The 19,701-nt window shown below is 44.0% G+C and overlaps 1 long non-coding RNA gene across 5 annotated transcripts in view; it reads left to right on the top strand.

Annotated features, from left to right (window-relative positions):
* LOC309859196 overlaps positions 1-19,701 on the top strand; it is a 606,625-nt gene that overhangs the window by 233,709 nt on the left and 353,215 nt on the right. For all 5 annotated transcript variants that reach the window (XR_014308603.1, XR_014308604.1, XR_014308605.1 and 2 more), the window contains one exon: positions 1,494-1,622. This is a non-coding gene — a long non-coding RNA (uncharacterized lncRNA). The remainder of the gene's footprint in view (positions 1-1,493; positions 1,623-19,701) is intronic.

The raw sequence follows: 19,701 nt of genomic DNA, 5'->3' as shown, positions 1-19,701 counted from the left end.
TTTAAGACCTTTTATGGAGGTAAAATAGTTTTTGTTGTTGTTGTTGTGCAAAGCAATAACTAAACAAAAGCTTAACTTTTTCTGTGCCCCCAGATTACAGTTTATGATGTTCTGTTCTGCGGGGGATCAGCTCTTCTTAAATATAAGTGGTGTGATTTTTAATATTGATTCACCTAACTCATTTTACGAGAAGGTGCGGAACGACCGCTTACATTCATTTGACAACTCTTTGTCGATAACACGGCTACTACACCTGGCACTTGTGTTAATACACGGGAAGTCCCAGGAGCCCAGGAAAGGGGGCAGTTAAGCATAACTTAAGTCAAAATTTCCCTTTGCCCTTTCCTCTTCTCTTTCACTCGGCTACTTGAAAGCAGGAGCTGTGTCAGATGCATTTTTGTATCCCAGTATTTGTCACAGTGTAAGAAAGAAGGAAGGAAAGAAGGAAGAGACAGGAGGAAGAATGGAGGAAAGGAAAGTGGGGGAGGGAGGAAGGGAAGGCAGGCAGGAAGGAAGGAAGTAGGGAAGGAAGAAGGAAAGAAAGGCAGGAAAGGAACACAAATCATATCAAATTTGGCAGATTCCATCCCCGGTGCAGTTCCTCCTCCAGCCACATGATGGCGGCATGAGCCTTGCGACGCTCCGGGCGCTCCAGAGTCTGGCACATTAATTCTCCATATGTTAAAGCCCGGGGCGCCTGGGTGTGTTTGTGTTTGTGCCTTCGGAGTCAAAGCTACACCCAGCATCAGCACTCTCAGCTGAGCTGTAGTGAAGGTCGACAGGAAAATCATCAAGGATTTCACGGGTTTTCTTTCGAGAAAAATCCCAGAAGGAGTTTGAGAGGCAAAAGGACTTTGTAGTCGTTTTCAAATGGGGAGAATCTCCTTAAACACACAGCATCTGCTCGACTGGGTTTGCAATCTGTGTGCAGGCACTGCAGTTAATGAGCCACCGGCTTGCTGCTCCCAGGGCCAGGCTGGAGCCGTCAGCGGGTGGAATGATGGGAACTGCAATCGCCAGTTCTGCACCAACATGCCCCAGGATGGAAAGTGTGATTTGTGACACAGCATCTAGGGAATCATAATAAACGTAATTGCTCCGGGCGGTTTGCTCTTTCAGTTGCAAAGATGCTTCGCATCCTATGAGAATTGGGGTTCTTAGCTTCTGTTTCCCTGGGACAACCAGAGGCACACCCAGCAACTGTACTTCTGCCCCCAGTTACTGAGCTGTTTCTTTGAACCCTGGAGAAAGGTTGTCCCCAAACCAGGAAGAACCTGCTTCAGCTCCCATTTGAGGCAGCCTCCTGCCTGTTCAAGCAGGGCCACCCGTCCTGGATGTGGCTTTGAAACCTATTCGTCCCAGCCTCTGCTACTGGGACTGTGCTATGATGTTTGTTTGTCTGTTTCTTGCCTTTTGAATAAAAATAAATAAAAAAAAGTCCTCATATGTGTCTTTGTAGTTTACACACATTTGTCATTTTGTCTGCATTACAGCCCAGAAACGAGGCAGAGGTCACTGACATGATCTTACAGTAAAGGACCCCAAGAATCAGGAAGATGACAATGACGTGTGTCCAGAATCCCCATCTCCCCAGCTCAATGATGACGAGCAAGGACTCTGAGGTGGGTAGCCCAGGTCTGAGAGCCTGTTTGGCTCCTTTAGGTCACCTGATGTCTCTGAGGTCCGGCTTTCTCCACTGTAAGTTGAATAGAAAGATGCCAGCCTCCTGGGGCTTGGCGAGACCTGAATGAGGTCACGCATATCCACGTGCATACAGTACTGACTCCTACAGTAAGTACCTAGCTGAGGCTTGCATCATCTGTGGATGGCACTAAGCGGGCAAGCTGTATATCAGGCCCCTTTTTATACCGCTTCCCCTCCTTCCAGCCCCATCTTCTGTGCACACAGTTCCATGCAGTTTCTATGGCTTTTATGGGGGGGGGTAGTCCTTTGGCTTGGAGTTTCTCTGACTCACTGTAGATCTTGCTCAGCTTTAAAGGGCTATAGGAGAGGTTCACACTTGAGGGAGCACTCCTGACCAAAGGGAGGATGGAACCGTTGGAGAAATCATCCTTTTTTCATCCCTTCTGGCCAAGTCGATGGCTCAGAGATGTAGTTCAAGTGGGGGAGAGACTAAGCCACAATCACTTCCAGTGCTGACCAAACTGATAGCGTATTTTTGCATTCATGTTCTGGTTTCACTCACTGGTGCTTCCCTCATGTTCCCTGGGGTCCCCTCCCAGATAAACTACCTCACTGCAAACTCTGACTCAGGCTCTTCATTTGGGAACCCAAGCTAGGACGAGATGGGATAGAAGCCAGACCTCTGATCTCTCACTCCAACATCAGGACGCCTTCGATTAACACACGCATGCACACAGACACAGGTGCACACACACGTACACACGGACACTTGCTCCATTTCCATAGCAAGCAGGGGGAGCAAGGGGTACATTTGATGAGCTATGGAGTGTTATCGGAGCATCTCATAGGTTATCAGGGCCCCCCCAAAGGGCAGAAAGTGTTCCTGTGTGTTAATGAGCAGTAGTGTCCAACCCCAGATAGACTGACGATAGCAATCACCTTCCACCCGAGGCTGGCATCAGGTGGAGTCAGAAACTGTCTCCAAGCTGTGATTTAAAGGCACCATTAGGCTCTGCGATGCAAATATATTAGGTGGGTGGGGTGACATGTTCACCTCCGGCTCTCTGCCACACCAGGGTAAGCTGCAGCTTGCAGGAGAATGGCGGTTTTAGGTGAGGGCTACTGGCCCGCAACCACCTAAACTACCACTTATGGGTGGCCAGTTCTGAGTCAGCACCGTGCTAACATTTCCATGCACATCAGTGTTTTCTTAAATTCACCTGGAGTGACTTAAAGGGCCAGTGGGAGCCTATACTCTCCCTTCCGTCTTCGTTGGTCTGAAGGTGGGGCTTGGGCATCCAGAAATTTCAGCCCCTGAGGCAGCGGGGGAAGCAGTGAGTGTCGCAGAGCAGGTGGGACATATGGCCGGTTAGAAGCGGAATGACCAGGCACACACAAGCCTACCTGGCTCTGAAATGTACTTGCCAAACGTCTCTTCTACAAATCTTGACAGGAGGCTATGCCTGTTCCTCCGGGGGAGAATACCAGGGGGCCGAGAGCAGAACTAGAAAATCTGGTGCCGTTCATGCTGCCTCTTTAAAAACTCCTGAATTTTTTTTTTAATAAAAAGATAAGATTTTGCATAATTTTCTATAAATTGATGCTCCAAGGAGACAGGCTGTTGTACCCTGCCCAGGTCATTCGCACTGTAACCATTGCAGGGAGATCGGATACTCTGGTTTGAACAACTCAGTCCGGATCTGTTTACCAGCCTCCTACATGGAAAAGAGAAAACTATCCGATAAGGGGATGGACACAGATGGGGAGAAGGAAGAATGGGGAGGAAGAGGGAGTAAAGCCTGAGACTCCTTCAAGATCACCTCTGTTACTATTTCCCGTCATAGTGGGAAAGAAGAGTTCTTAGTTTTGAGGATGGAGTCATTAAAGAGCTCACAGAATGTCCCTTACCTTCCGTTTCCGAGGCCAACAAACATTTTCTGGAAAGGGTCTGACAGTAAATATTTTAGGCTTGTGGCCCATCTGGTCTCTGTCACAACTACTCAGCTCTGTGGTTGTAACATAAAAGCAGCCTTAGACACTGACAGAAGTGAATGGGCGTGGCTGACATCCAATAAAACATCATTTACAAAAACAGGCGGGTGGACGGATTTAGCCTGTAGGCAGTAGCCGACCTCTGCTCTATTTGCTTACTTACAAACACGAGCGAGACAATTAGCTTAACCCCTCCTATCCTCACTGGACTTATCTGTGAAATCTCAAAGTAAGGGCTGGGCTGGATGCTTCGAACAGCCACCTGCGCCTGCCCACACATGTGCGCATGCGCGCACCATGCCAGCCTTCGAAACCTGGATTGGCTTCCTGGGTGAAACCAGGAGGCTTAGGGCAGTTGGGTCTAATGCTGCCCATGTAATCAGTGTAAGGCCACAGTTTGCTCCCAGGCCTTCTGGTAACTGAAACTGATGCTCTTCCAGGCTATGGCAATATTTCTAAGCGATTCTTTGCAAATACTGCTAGCCCAGAGATCTATGAAACTATGATTTCATTTACTTTCTCTAGGTGGCTCTTTGCCCAACATGCCTACAGTCCAGGAACGTACCAAACACGCCATTTTTTTTTTTTTTTAAACAATGTACCTAAGGTTGAAATCTATTCAACTGAGCAAGTTGACTTGGCACCCTATAAGCAAATGTCAGGAGACCCATTTCTAGGAGACTAGCCTCCCACCTCAAGAATATATTTGGAAATGCATCTGAAGAACCTCCTTATTCTGATCGTGCAGCTGTCTTTATTCTCACAGGGTCACATAAGCTCTCAGAGAGTCCAATCCCAATGACACCAGCATGCTGAAGTCAGTAAATGCACTCTCTGTGTGTCATTGCTCTAAATGGCCTCTCTGGAAATATCCAAGAGGCCGGAAATCACTGTGGTCCAGATGCCTGCTCATGCCGTCACTCATTTTTCCCTCTATTTAAAATGTCACCCTAGCACATTTTTATGTGTCCAATGATCCTAGGTGCCCAAATGAAGAATAAAAAGAGTGGTCTTTGCATTTGCCCTCTAGGAGCTATGGTGCCAGGACTTATGTTAGATACTTAGCTCTGTTACATATATGATGCCACTAAATTCTTCCAGAGGCCTTGTGATGTAGACATAATTGTCTTCATTGTGGACAAAATGTGTGCCGGAGCGGCCCCTCTTCCCCTTGGAAAACTGCGGGAGTTGGCTCAAATCTTCCCCCTTGCAGATGAGGAGAACTTTCAGCCCCCTCAAGATCACTGTGAAGTTATCAATGAGTGCAGCTTTCATGCTTACTCTATGATGACTGAAAAATATTAGCAAGTGAATGAAAAGAAAAGGGTCAAGCCTCAGGTCATCTCCATGATGACCATAAACCAGTAGTCCTTAACTCTCTGGGATCATAGATTTGTTTTTAAATAGAGGGTTAAAATTTAGCATCTTTTTCCTTAAAAATGTGCAATTATCCATAGTTTGCACATTTCAGCGGCTCCATGAACAAAAACAAGTATCTGCTAAATGTAGGTTACTACGGTCGATGCTGGGCCATTGCTGGTGAACCGTGGTCACTGGGAGCAGATGCTCTTAGAAACGTCTCTCTGCACCTCTCTGTGTCCCATCACCCTATGATTGCAGCCCCGCTGCAGCTCCTGTATTTCTCTGCCTGAGAGCTTTCTTTTACAGATAAATTTGCCATTCTCATGGCACCTGGGGCATTAGGAGATGAATGTTCTGGAAGAACAGCTCTCTAACAAAGATGGACAGGTGTATAAGTATCCCAGCTCCCCTCCCCTTCAGTGGGATCAACCCGAGGCACATGCTCTGCATTGTATCCTGGTTTGCTCGGTGGGACTAAGCTCGGTTGCCCACACTGATGGGTGTCTTCTCTTTCCCTGTTCTTCCACCAGTGCCTCCTTCCTTGTCAAATAAATCAGCTGCACTGGTATCCTTGTTTCAGGGGCTGTTTCTGGGAACTCTAACGAAGGCATCCTATAACAGTTTTAAGTAAAATGATTTAGCCCTTATGCTATATAAGGTGGGTTTTAATGGGTATTTGTTTTACAGATGGGGAAATCTGACACATGAACAGGCTTAATAACGAGCTCAAAGGTCTACAAAAGATTGATCTAAGCTCATCCTGGACCCAGGTCTCTTTATGCAGAGATTTGCCCTCTTTTTTTATGTATTTAGACAATAAAACTGCTATATGCTAGGCATTAAGTAAGACATTGGGGATACAGAGGACCGTCAGATAAGGTCTCTTATGTGGAGTTCACATTTTAAGAAGTGGAGAGAGACGGGAAGCCCACATAATAATGAAATAATTATAAGTTTGGTGAGGAATATCAAGGAAATACATAGCATGGCATAATATTAAAAAAAGAGGTAGAAATTGGAGGAAAGGCCAACTTTCGAAAGAACTCAAGAGAAATCCTCACACTCCTAGGTTCTCCCTTAGTTCATTGTACTTCTGCTCTTACTTCCAGCAAATGCCAAATGCATGTAGGTATCAGCAAGGAAAAGGACATAGTCTTTACTCTAAGGGGTTTACAGTCAGGTAGAAAAGACAGGGAATAAACAAGAAGCAAATGAGGAAAGATACCACTTAGTGATCACCACTTGTAAAAGACACAAGTGATAAGAGGGCACGTGTTGGTTTTTTTCAATAAGGATTCCCTTAAAGAATTAAGTCCAACTGCCCTAAGGCGTACTTTGGATGTAGGTAACTCACTTCTCTTCTAGGACTCAAGAATGGTACTGGTAATATGCAGTTTTTGAGAAAGTCTGGGGGACAAAGTGAAAATCAGTTGCTGGATTCTATTGTTCTGATGAGGAACCCCAGTTGAGAAAGTTATCATTTAAGCAGAGCTCTGGATATCAAGGAGAAGCAAGCTATTGAGGATCAGAGCTTGCAGGGTGTAGAAGGGCCACTGCCAAGCCTGAGAAGGCTGGAGAGACTAGAGCAGGTTGGATGAGATGGGAGGGTGAGGGAAGTGGGATTAGTGAGGTGGGAGAGGACCATAATGTGGGCAGTCTTGTGCATCAAAGAGCATATACTGTATTCAGAGGATGGGGAATAATTCCTAGAAAGACAACAATCAAAGAAGGGAAACCAGATAAGATGTTATTGCAGTATCTGGCCAAGAGGGGGTAATGGCTTTAACCAAGATGGTGGTGGAGTCAACAGGACTTGCTAATGAATTAGATATTGGGAAAGGGATGAAAAATCATAGGGAATGTCTGGCTTTATGAATGGTTGATGAAAGATGGGCCATTTACTAGGATGGGGAAGATTAAGAAAGAACAGGTATCCAGGAATAAATTCAAGAATTCTATTTTGCCTATGTTACAATTGAGGTGCTTATTTAAATCCAAGTAGAAGTGTTAAGTTGATTACTGAGTATGTGCATCCTGAGTGTATAGAGAAAGATTTCAGAATCTTTGCCAGGTAGGATGTGGTCACCTAGAAATACACCTGTGGTCCTGTAGTACTTATTGCCTGGGTTGGAATTTTAGCTCTCTCAAGGTGATCCTGTGCTGGATGGTAAATCAGATCGGTGCCCTCTGTGGGGAGAGGATAGATGGAGAAGTTAAGGAAACTTAGGCAAGTTCCGGGATACTTCAATATTTGTAGGTTGAAGAAAGAGAAAGAGCCAACACAAGTGAGCACGAGAGAGTAATCACTGGAGTAGGAGTACCACCAGGAAATTGTGGTATCAGAAAGACAAAGGAAAATGCGTTTTATAGGAAGTAAGATGGTCAGCCATGTTAAATGTTGCTAGAAGGTAAAGCAAGCTATGGCCATCCAGAAGACTTCCTTGCTGGAAGTCATGATTCTAACAGATGAGATAGCCTCTCTCTAGGACACAAAACCACCTGCTCCTGGAGAGATCTAGTCTTTGGCATCACAAATGATTTAAGGACAATTGGCAGTGTGCTTGGAAAGACCACAGGATATTTTATCTAGCATGCTCAGAACAACTGAGACAAATTGAAATTTCTTGGGATGAAAGAACAATGTCTTGCCTATGACATTGTCTGTTACGAAGTTCAGCAAACATGGGAATTCATTTCAGAAAATTGGGATCCTCCAAGGGCTCTGGCTTACTTGTGACTGTTCTACTACTATTATTATTAATGTCTACTACCTACTGTTTGTATCACCTCATCTCTTCCAACTCCAAGCCAGTGCTATTTTCTAGCAGATCGTGCTGTTTCAGCAAAGCTCCCTGGCTGGTTACATAAAAAGCAATGTGGGAAAGAGTTAATTGGCAAACAGAGTGACTACATTTGCAACCCAAGAAGGCCTGCTGTGACTTGTTATCTGCTGAGCTAAGCAGCTCCCTGTACAAGTGATATTTGAGGCTCATTGCTGTTAATGCCAATGGGGGCACTTAACACCTCTCTGGAAATGATCTCAAGATTAATATCTTGCCATTTATTTCATGTTATTTTTTCCCTCCTTGGAATGGAAGCCTTTTTCATCCTTTGCCTTCAGGAGCCAGAGCTGAGAGAAGGTCAGATGTGGCATGAACCGGGGGGGGGGGGGGGGGGGGGATGAAAACTTGACGGCTCCTTCCAGACTTCTTGTGCAGCGTTGAGTCACAGAGTTGCAGCATTACTCAGCAAAATGGAGAGAGCATGGGTTTAAGAGAGCACCTGTTTTAAAATATTTAATAACTTAAAGATCTACTTACCTCAGTATTATTTTTTTCATATATTAAAGTAAAAGAAAAAAAATAATGAAATGTGTATTACAGGTTTATTATGAACAATCTTCTCAAATCTGACTTCTGACTTCTCCACTTACTGAACTGGTGTTGCGCTGCTACCGTTTCAGTCATATATTCATTACAAGTGACCCACCGCCTTCCCTGAAACACACTCTTCTTTTCCGGTCTGTGATCTCACACATTCCTGTTTTTGTTCTTGTTTTCATACTACCCCTCCGGCTGCACCTGCTCAGTCTTCTGTGCTGGTTTCTCCTCCTCACTCTGATGTCAGAACTTGAAGATAGGTTTTCTTCTCTCTTCCCTTTATAATCTCTCTCTGGATAATAGCCATTATCATCTCATTAAACACCACTTATATGTTGACGACTCTGATCTCTCCAGATTAGGCACATCTTGTGAGATATAGTCTCAGTCATCCACCTGCCTATGTGACAGCTCCACTGAGATGCCTCCTGAACACCTTACACTCAACATGCCTGTGAATCTTGAGCTCCTTAAGAATCCATTGTATCCCCAACCTACCCCATCTCAGTAACTAGCACCATAACAACCCTGTGACTCCAGATAGAAGCCCAAGGAACAAAGTTAATGCCTCGCCCCTACTTTCCATATAAAATACATATGCATCTCGTGGGAATTCTATATCCAACTATATTTTGAATTCTTCCACTCACCTTTATCTCCACTATTACCTGGGGGACGTATTTGCCATTTTTCCTTCCAGATCCATTCTCCATCCTTCTTTATTCCTCAACAGACTGGCCTGCATAAGCTACGTCAGTAAGATCCCTTGCTCTTGGGCTTCTGGCTGGATCCAGTTCATGGGCAGTGATAGCAGAAAATTGGAGGAAGAGAGTGAGTGAAGTTGGGGTATGTGTTCCATGGGCTCCCTCCTTTCAGGATGGCCACCGGCTTGCAGGGATCTTTAGCACAAAGTCTCATTTCCAGTCAGGAGGCAACCCTCTGTCTCCATGAACTGGTTACCCTTCTCTCCATTCATGCCTTTGTGTCTTCTGGTATAGTAGTGGCACTCCTCTGTTCCTTGTCCCTGGGGAAGTACAATGCCCACTACTGGCTTCCCTATACCTTATTTCCACCTTTATCCTGTATCGAGCTCCCAAACAATCCTTGTCTGAAAGAGCTTTCTGTTTCCTGGTGAAGCCTGAATGATAAGTCATTAAAGAACATAAAAGAAAACAAAAAACATACTCCTCATTGGTCTCCTACACTCATTGAAACCAGATCCATATAGTGTCTCTGCAACAGTATTGAGCATTTGTTTTAAAACCTATCATTTCACTCCTCTGCTGAAAAGCATTCAGGAGCTTCCTATTGTGTTTGCAATAAGCTCCTTATTACGGGATTAAAACCTTTTGTGAAACGGCCTCTGCCTACTTTTCCAAGCATGTCTTGCACTTTTCTATGACTTCTTTTCTCCTTTCAGGACGTGCAGATATATATTTTTTAAGTTATTTATTTAAGAGAGAGAGAGAGGATAAGCAGGAGGGAGAGGAAAAGAGAATCTGAGAATCTGAAGCAGATTCCACAATGAGCACAGAGCCTGATCCAGGGCTCAATCCCATAATCCTGAGATCATGACCTGATCTCAAACTAAGAGTCAGATGCTTAACTGACTGAGCCACCCAGGCACCCCATCCCTGCAGATATTATTAAGTCTCTAAAACACGAGAAGCTCTTCTCTGCCTCATGGATCTTACATGTGTGTTTGTTTCTGCTGAAATGTTCTCTTCATGGAGAACACGAGTATTTGCCTCCTCCACGTTGTTGAGTTCTAGCTTGGATGTTAGAACCTCAGAAATAGTCTTCCTGTCACTCACTGTAAGTGGTCCCTTCCCCATTAATCTCTGCTGTAGCTTTCTGTAGCTTTTCTTTCATGGCACTGAATTCACTCATAATTATTTATTATTTACATATTTAATGAATGAATCCCTGCTGGAGACATGGATTTGATGCCATGGCTGTTATTTTTTATCCCATTATGCACGTTGCCTGATATATAATAGGAATTCAACAAATACTCATGGAATTAAGGAATTAAGCAGCCAGAAGTACCTGACTCATAGCATGTGCTGCAATTATTGGGAAATACCGTTTACCAAGGATTTTCTGATACTTGATATTAGTTAATAATATTAGTAACATCGTCAAGTTTACACTTTCTTCATATGTCTGGTTATCATGGGTTGACCTCAACACATAATCCTTGGGATATGTAAGGTGACTGAACCAATTGATGTATATCATTAGGGATGTATATCAAAGGGGTGATAACTGTTCTAAACTCTAAAGGGACTATTTTCTAGACAGAATAAAGAGAATGAAGCAGGTTTACTCTTCTGGAAGTTTGGAAAATGGAAATTTATTGAGACTGGGATCAACTTGTCCTAATAAGTACTTTTTCTTTTCTTTTTCCTTTTTTTCTTTTTCTTTTTCTTTTCTTTCTTTTTTTTTTTTTTTATGATTTGTTATTCGTGAAGTAAATTCCAAACAAAATGAACTAGAGATGAATTTACCATGATCTGAGCCTTCTCCACCTAGTGGTGTTTATCTGAATTACAGGCACAGTGGGGGGAAGAAATCAACCAGCCCGCAGGACCCCACTATTTCAACAAAGACAAATGATACACATAAATAAATCGAAATAGAGAAAATGGCTAATAGCATCACAAACAATTTTGACCCCTTTGGATGTTGAGAAAATGGCAAATGCCTGCTATAGGCCTTAGATTAAAATAAGCACTTTCCCTCACAGAGGCATACATTTTCAATGCAGAAGGAAATCTCCGGTGGTGGTTGTCTACTGTGGATCCCTGGCTCATGGGAGCACTGATGAAGCGTCAGTCCCACCATTTATAAATGAAGTAGCTTGAGGACTGTGGAAATTATGCCTTGCCCACCAGAACATCCGTTTTGCACCCTGTGCTGCAGGTTTAACAAGAGGAACAGGTCCGAGCAGGAGTCCTTTAAATTCCTGTTCTTAGTGTGGCTTCATAACCACTTTGTGAATTTGGTATTTTGATTAAAGTAAGACTCAGAGAGAGGAAGACATCGGCTTTCCTGGGGAAATAGGGCCTTTCTTTCCTTTATTTATGTGTGAGATAACGACAAAATAAGGGTTCAGATTTAGGGTATATTGACTCTAGGTCCTATCCCCTTTTCTGCTTTGCAATGCAAAACCAGTGGAAATGGCACAGGGTCTCTTTCCTTTCTGGTTTTGTTTTTGTGCACCAATTTTCTTTTAACACCTGTCACCAAAGTGTGACACGTTTTGTTTTGTTTTGATTACTTCTTTTTAAAACATTTTTATTTGTAACCGAGGCATAGTCAACATACAATATTGTGTTAGTTTCAGGCACACAGCACAGCGTAGAGATTTGGCAGTTCTGTACATTACAAAATGCTCGTTTCCTCCCAGAGGCCAAAGGGTGGCGCCTTCCTCTGATGGTTGTCAGGGGCGGTCATGTGTTAGCACCTGCTTCAGTGTGGATCCACCTACAGGATCATGAAAGAGAATTTAGCCCAAAGGGCCTCGCTCCATAAAGGCACCGAGAAAAGGGACGCAGAGTGGAATGGGGCTTTTCCCCACTGTCTTTATAATTACGTTTTATAGGCGATGTGATAGCAATGTATAATTACCGACAAATAATCATAGCTCTTGTTCCCAGAAAGCTGGCTACGAGGTTTGCATAAATAGGACCTATCTTTCAGTGCTGTGTGGTATGGAGGAGGGAGGGCAGGTCAGGGAGGACATGGACTTGGGTTTAAAACACAGCTTCATCACCTGCTAGCTTCACATCTTTGATCGTTACTTCTTCATATCTCAAAGAAGGATAATAACATTGACCTCAATGTGCTTTGGAAGTTTAATTGATAGAACTGTACAGACAGTGCATAGCATAGTCCTTGAAATCAAATAGACACTTCAGAAACACTGGTTTCCTTGCCCTTCATCTGATCGTGAGTAGACCAGACCTCTCCGTAACACCTGCCGGTGGCGATGCAAATTAATCCCATTTTCACCTGAGTGCAGGTGTGCTTGTAGGAAATTGCTAAATGCTGTGATGCTGTCAGCTTTTCCAGGGAACCGCTGGTCAAGGAAGTGACATTTCAGCGGCGGTTTAAAGGAGGAGCTAGAAGGAACTAGGAGAAAAGAAAAGTGAAAAGTAATTTGGAGCAAATGTCTTGATACAGCTGTGGGACAGAACGGAGATCAGGTGTGAGGAGCCTAGAACCAGAGGGAGCCTGGGGCAGCAGAAGCCAAAAAGGCCAACAGAGACCAAGAACAGTCAGCAACTTGGAGGCCAGGCCTCCAAGGGGTTGTGGATTTTATTTCAAGAATGAATAGAGGTCATTGCAGGTTTTAAACGGGAGAATGGCATGGTTTTCTGAGAGCTTGCTAGGTGCTGGGTATTATAATCCTCACAATTTTATGCACCGAGTACAATGGGGTAGAATGAGGGCTAGGGAGATGAACTCATTCGCTTAAGAAAGCACATGGCCAGAGCCTGATTTACCTGAGGCTAACCTGCTCCTGAGCTTTCACCTTCATGGAGGTCCTGTAGTTCAGGTTACACCGCACCCCCCATGTGGTAAATCTCTCTCATCTTCCCTCTGGCATGGTTCCATCCAGCCGGATTGCCTGTAATGCCATCCACAGCCCAGTGACTTCCCCACTGATGAATCCAGGGCACTCCGCTTTGCTGGCAATGACCAGCCACTGGTCCACTTGGCATCTCCACCTGCACTTGTGAGAAAACGTGTACTCCCGACTCCCCTGCAAAGTTCCTCATCCTACAGTCCTTCAGGATCCAGTAACCAGAAGTTCCTTCTGCCCCCTGTCCGGGTTACAGAGCCGACTGTCACCTCCCGCTCCTGTCTCTCATATCCCTAATCCAATCTGTCGGCAACTTGCTCCTGCTCTACTGTCAGAACACATTCTCCTTCCTGATCTGAATACAGACCACCCCCATGTCCCACCTCACTATTAAAAAAGTCTCCTCAGGATTCACCTGGTTTCCAGAGTGATCATCGTGAGTCACGAAGTCACAATTTGTTACTCATTTATTTAGAAACCCCCGGTGATTTTCTCTCTTACTGAGGGAAGGCCAAAGACCTCACCAGGACCCTCAAGACTACCTGTTTTGTTTTCTTGTTATTGCTCCTTTGTTTACCCTTTGTCTGTGGCTGCTGTCACGCCGCAAAAGCAGAACTGAATGCCTGCGACAGAGCCCTACGGCCCCCAGATCTAAAATATTTGCTGTTGGCCTTTTGCAGAAAGGGTTTCCTTTCCACACTCTGCGTAATTGGCACGCTGTCCTCCAGATGTGCACACACACGTGAGCACATGCACAAGTCCACACACTTTTCTCACCTCATGTTCCAATACTTCCACGCCCTTCCTACTCTCTTCTAGCTACTCCGGCTTTTGTGCAATTTCAGGAAATTTCTAAGCATTTCCCCCACCGCAAGGAGTTCTGCTTGCTGCTTGCCTTCCCCAGACCACCCTTCACTCATCTCAAATGCAAAACTCCCCACCTGCCCTGCAGGTCTCTGATTACAAATGTCTACCCAGGTCATCTCAGATAAAAGAGCACTGTCCCCTCCCCCCCTTTTCTTCTTCCCTTGCTTCCTCATCTTTCCTCGTCTCCATTACCTCCACTGGCAGTGTGTTTTTCTTTCTGTATTCTCTATTCCTCTACTAAAATATCAGCACTCTGAAAGGGGACACTTGAACTTCTTCACTGTTTTTATCATCTGTGACCTGAAAAGGAGCCAGGCACATAACTGATGCTCAGTTATCACTTTTGAATGGATCTGACAGTAGGTGGAGTAGAGTAGTAATCATAGCCTACGTTCTAGAATGTTCCTTGCATATCCACTGTGGGCTGGGCTGTTGCTGAGCACTTTCACATACATTGATTTCATGTTTACCCTCTCTACAATCTTGGTGAGAAGGGGCCCTTGTTTCTCTCTTGTGCTTTCCATAAAAAGATAAGGATATCCCTGAAACAATGTGCTATGGGAACTGTTGTGCACACTGGCAGGAAGGGGCTGTGTCTCCGGTGTGCTCACAAGTGACCATTCCTGAGGTCTGAGCCACTTTTTCCTCCAGGTGGCAGCTAGGAAAAGCGGTGTCTCTTTAAAATAACTCCCATCATTGAGATACTAACAATAAATCAGAGTTAGATGATTTTTCCTAAAAGGATTAAATCCAGGATCCTTCCCCAGAAATTTAGTTCCCGCCACAATGGGCATCCTGTTTACTGTGTTCTCGATAAGAGAGTCCTTACTGGACAATGTCAGAGTGGAGTTAAAGGCCAAAGAACATGTGGGTGTCGTGCTCGGAATTTTCCTGTGTGTTGAATACCATGTACGTGTGTACATCTCAGCGTGCTGCCTGGCACTGATCTTGTTTTGTTTATTGTGCTGTAAAAATATGCATACCACCACATTTACCATTCTGAGCACTTGGGAGTATACACTTTAGCGGCATTAGTTCTTTCATAATATGTAATCATCACCATTGTCCGTTTCTGGAACTTGTTCATCTTCCCAAGCTGAAACTCTGCCCCCAGTAAACCCTTGCTCCCCACTCCCCACTGCCCCCAGTCCCTGCAACCACTCTTCCACTTTCTGCCTCCAAATTTGACTCCTGGAGGAGCCTAATGTAAGTGGAATCATACAGTATATGTCCTTCGGTGGCTGGCTTATTTTCACTGTGTGTGATGCCTTCGAAGTTCATTCATGCTGTAACACATGACATTTCCTTCCTTTTCAAAAACGGAAAAATATTCTATTGTACATACGTAGCACCTCGTTTATCTGTTCCTACATTGACGGATGCTGGGTTGCTCCACATTTCGGCTACTGTGAGTAAGGCTGCTTTGAGAATGGGTGTGCAAATATCTGTTTGGTCCCTGCTTTCAGATCTTTGGGGTAAATGTCCAGAAGTGGAATCCCAGAATTATATGTTAAGTCTATGTTTATTTATTTATTTTATTATTTTTTTGAGGAACTGCTATGATGCTTTATTAAATTTAAATTTTTCGTTTTACTTAAATTTGTTTTATTTAAATGTAAGACTTTAATGACACTGTTAAGGAACTCCTGAATGTCTAGATTAACATTTTAAAATCTGGATCGAAAGACTGGTTTTGAGAAATGTTACGAAATAACAAAAAGGGCTGGTCTTCCAGCTGGGTCTCGTGTCACAACTTAGTCAGAGACACTGCACACTGCCCTAAAGACCACTTCATAGGAAGGCACAGGTATTCTGTATTTTTTTTCCTGTGTTTTTGTCCTCTGAATGAGTCAGCCGAGGAAGCTGAGAGGCTGAGGGAGAACTGACAAGATTTCTGTATTTTTTCCTTCCCGGTTCCCCTGACTCCACCGACTCTGTATCATCAGTGCCAAGCCAGTGAGCCAAGCACTCAGGCTCTTTCCTTACAACCCATCTGTGACCTCATGGACCTCCGGATGGGCATTAACTGACCTTGCCAGAGCCAACTAGAGAGCTAGAATCATACAATAACGTCCACTCAGCACAGAGATTGACGTTATTAGGCGTAGGAAGAACGCCAGCCCTTTGTGGTCAGAACGTCACCCTGGAAATAGGAATTAGAGGTGGGGCTGGGTCCTCCTCTATGCTCTGTTCCCAACTCAGTTAGCCTCCTCTTGGCCATCCTGATAGCCTCACTCTTGGAGAGAATGAGTCCTCTTCTCACCTCTTTTTTTTTTTTAATTGATAGGTCTCCCAAAGCAAATAACATATTACACAGAATGTAAAGAAATAGCACAAATGAGAATAAAGGTGCTCAAAGAAAACCCTTTTTCTACTCACAGTGCTTCAGACTCCAAAGGTGTGGGATCTTTCCTCATACCCACAACCAGTTCTCCACCAGTGCACACCAGTTGGGCCCCGTACCATTTAGTGCAGTCTGAAGCCATCCCCCTGGGGTTGACACCGACCCCGCTGTCAAGGTCATGGGCTCAATCCCACAGGGCTGCCCCCACTTCAGATGCCAGGCACAGTCTAGATTGTCATCTATATGCTTGACCACCTGGGTATAACCGGGGGTTCCCACAGCCCCTCCTCTGGTTGGTTACTTTGCTAAAATAGCCCGAAGGACTCAGAGAGGGTCCTTCACTTTCACTTGCGTGGACTGCTTTATTACAAGGGTCTGAAGGAACAGCCAGCTGAAGAGGTGCACGGGGCAAGGTCTGGAAGGGTCCTGAGAGCAGGGTTTCTGTCCCAATGGTGTGTGTGTATGTCTCCCTCCTGGCACCCAGATACATTCATCAACCCTGCAGCTCTCTGTGGCCTCAGGGTTTTTATGGAGGCTTCCCCACTTGACATGATCCATCCTTAACTCGTTCTCTAACTCCCTCCCCTCCTCAGAGGTTGGAACCAAAGTGGCACTGAAAGTTCCAAACTTCTTTTCAAGGCTTGGTCTTTCTTGTGACAAGTCCCTATCCTATAACCATGCAGAAGCTCACCAAGAGTCATCTCATTAGAACAAAAAAGGCTTTTGTAGCCCAGGAACCTCCAAGGGATATAGGACCTCTTGTCTAAGACTCTCCCATCACCCCCATCACTCAGGATATTACACAGGTTATAGGATGTCTATGTTACGAATGAGTGCAGAGACCAAATATATATATATATATATATATTTATTTATTTATTTATTAGGTCACAGGTGCTTTGTCTAAAAAAAGGATAGAGAGGAAGAAACTCATCTACTTAGTGCCACTCATTTATTTCACCTGCCTTCTCTCTCTCAAGACTTTTGAAGGTTCATTGTGGCACCCTAGTGCTCAGTGGAACCCACTTTGGAAACCACTGAAGTCAGTGACTCCATATTGTTAACCAACTGTAATATACAATGAATGGGGCTCTCCCAATATGGCGGCTCCTGTACCTGTGAACAGGATTTCTAAATGCATTTCACAAAAATACAGCTGTTCATCAGAAATCTAGAGGTAGATAATATATCAACAATGATTCCTGCCATCTGTTGGTGGTGAGCAATATGGATGAAATTTTATTCTGACTTACTGCTAACTGTTTGTGACTGCCACAATACCATGTGGTTGGTAGGCACAGGAGCCACAGTTCAAACCTAGGAAATGTGGCTCCCCTACTTTTCAAAAGTTGCACATTACAGCCTTTTTTTTTTTAAAGTCAGAATAAGTAAGTGGAGAAGCTTCTGTGTACAGCAAACATTGAGAGCCAAGAGCTGTATCTGTTGTGCTGCCCACCTCCATTTTTCCAATACCACTGTGAGAGGGGTCTGTCCCTGGCTGAAGTCACCAACCCACTTCTTTGCAGGACCCAAGGCCCCTGGACGTAGCCCTGGGCCCTCAAAGACATCAGCAGAGCTCTTTAGCAAGTTCTAGCAATTAAAGTGATTCCGTTAAATGTTCAGAGCTACAAAACAATTCGTTTGGTCCAAGATTGGGTCTTTGGGATTGAATTTTCAATCAATTTCCACATCTCTTTTGCTCCTTCTTTTTGCCTTGTAAGGGGGGACTGTTCTTTTTTAATTATGCAGATGCTTCCTCTTAGGTCTTATTTTCTTCCTCGGGGCTCCCTGCAGAGAATTTGCTACAGTTGATTGATAAGAAGATATTGATTCCAAGGGCAGAGTTCAGGAATATTCTTATAAATGGATCATGTTGTTAATAAAGGGTCACCGCAGAAGGGGCTTTGGGGTGCAGAAGTTGCTGAAATCAGAGCTCTCAGCGATGGTAGCAAGAGAGAGAAAATGGCCCCATGACCCATGCTGAAGAAGGGAAATTAAGAGAAGGAAGGCATGGGATCAAAATGACCATTTGTCAAATACCTCTGGCCTCCGAGCTCTGCTAATACTAACCTTGTGACCTTGGACAGGCTTTTCAACATCTCACACCCAAGCTTCTTCAGCTGTAAAGTGGTATCAGGTATAAGATATAAGGTATAAGGTATAACATCTTCACAGGATGTTGTCAGGATGAAACAAAACAATATATGTCAAGTGCTTGCCTGCCACAACATAGACACTAGGAATGTCTGTTGTTATAGCCATTATCCTGTTATTATCTGGGCTTTTCCTAACTTTCCCCAGTGATAGGTTATCAGCTGGAATTTTGGGCTTCAAAATCATAAAACAAAATTGACATAATTCTCACTTGTCAGGTGAGGAGATTTTGGCTTCTGTTTATGATTTTTATATGAAAATCAGACAAAAATAATGACTGTTGGGCAAGAGAAGGTGCAGAAAGGAAGGAAGGAAGGAAGAAAAAAAGGAAGGAAGGAAGGAAAGAAAGAAGCAAGTTGAGGGGCGGGACATGTAAATTTTGCAACTGTCCTCAGTTTAATGTTTGGCATTCTGTCCTCATCACTGACTGGGTAGAGCTTCACAGCCAACTGGCAATTTGCTGTATGAGAAAATGAAGATTTATAAAAAGCCAAATTGGACACATGGTGAATAATTGATTTAGCTGACCTGACAATTCCCACTTGTACGTAACACAGAGTGTTTTATTCTGGTTGTAATTTAGTTTTCTGGGCACCCTCCCTCCTTTGAGCAGTTCACAATAGAGGCCTAGCTGCCTTCTGACTCTGCCATACAGCAAAAAAATTTTAGATGATGAGCTCTGTCCTCATGGTATCCTAGCATAATCTATAATAAGTATGGTTCATAATAGATACTCTGAAGAACGTGAGGATCTTTTATTTAGTTCTCTGATGTAGAATACAGTTTGGTTCCTACTTAATAAAACTTGAATATATTTGGCTGGATAAAAGAATTACTATGTTTACCCATCTTAAAATACAGTCTTTGGGAATAAAGTAAACCAAAATAGATAAAAGAAACATAAAACCAACAATAGTGTGTCATTGTCTAAAATCGCCTTGCTCGCATCTGGGTATACAGTACACGCCATCTTAGAACACATTAACAAAGGGAGTGTTTATTTCCAATCTTGGCCTCCCAAGGGGATGCATATTCCTTGGGCATTCCCACATCAATGATTATGTGAGTTACAGATAGCTTAATGAACAAAATACAGAAGCATATGAGGATATTTAGAAGATCTCTCATAGCCCATGCTAAAATCATGCATCACTAGGATTGAAAGTGTATCTGAGAGATCATTTTGGTTAACCTCTTCATTATAGATTCTGTTTCATTCAATAAACATATAGTGAGCTCCTAGAAGGTGACATGAATTAGGCTCAGGTTATTAATAGGGGAATATGTTTTAGGGGGGAAACTAAAGAAATAAAAAAAAGGGGGGGTGCCATCAAGGAGTTTATATGCTAGTGGAAAGGCTGTCTGGC

Source organism: Mustela nivalis, assembly GCF_964662115.1.
Source record: "Mustela nivalis genome assembly, chromosome: 2".
Classification (NCBI taxonomy): Eukaryota; Metazoa; Chordata; class Mammalia; order Carnivora; family Mustelidae; genus Mustela; species Mustela nivalis.
Note: the sequence above shows the minus strand (reverse complement) of the source record. Positions and strands in the feature narration are given on the sequence as shown.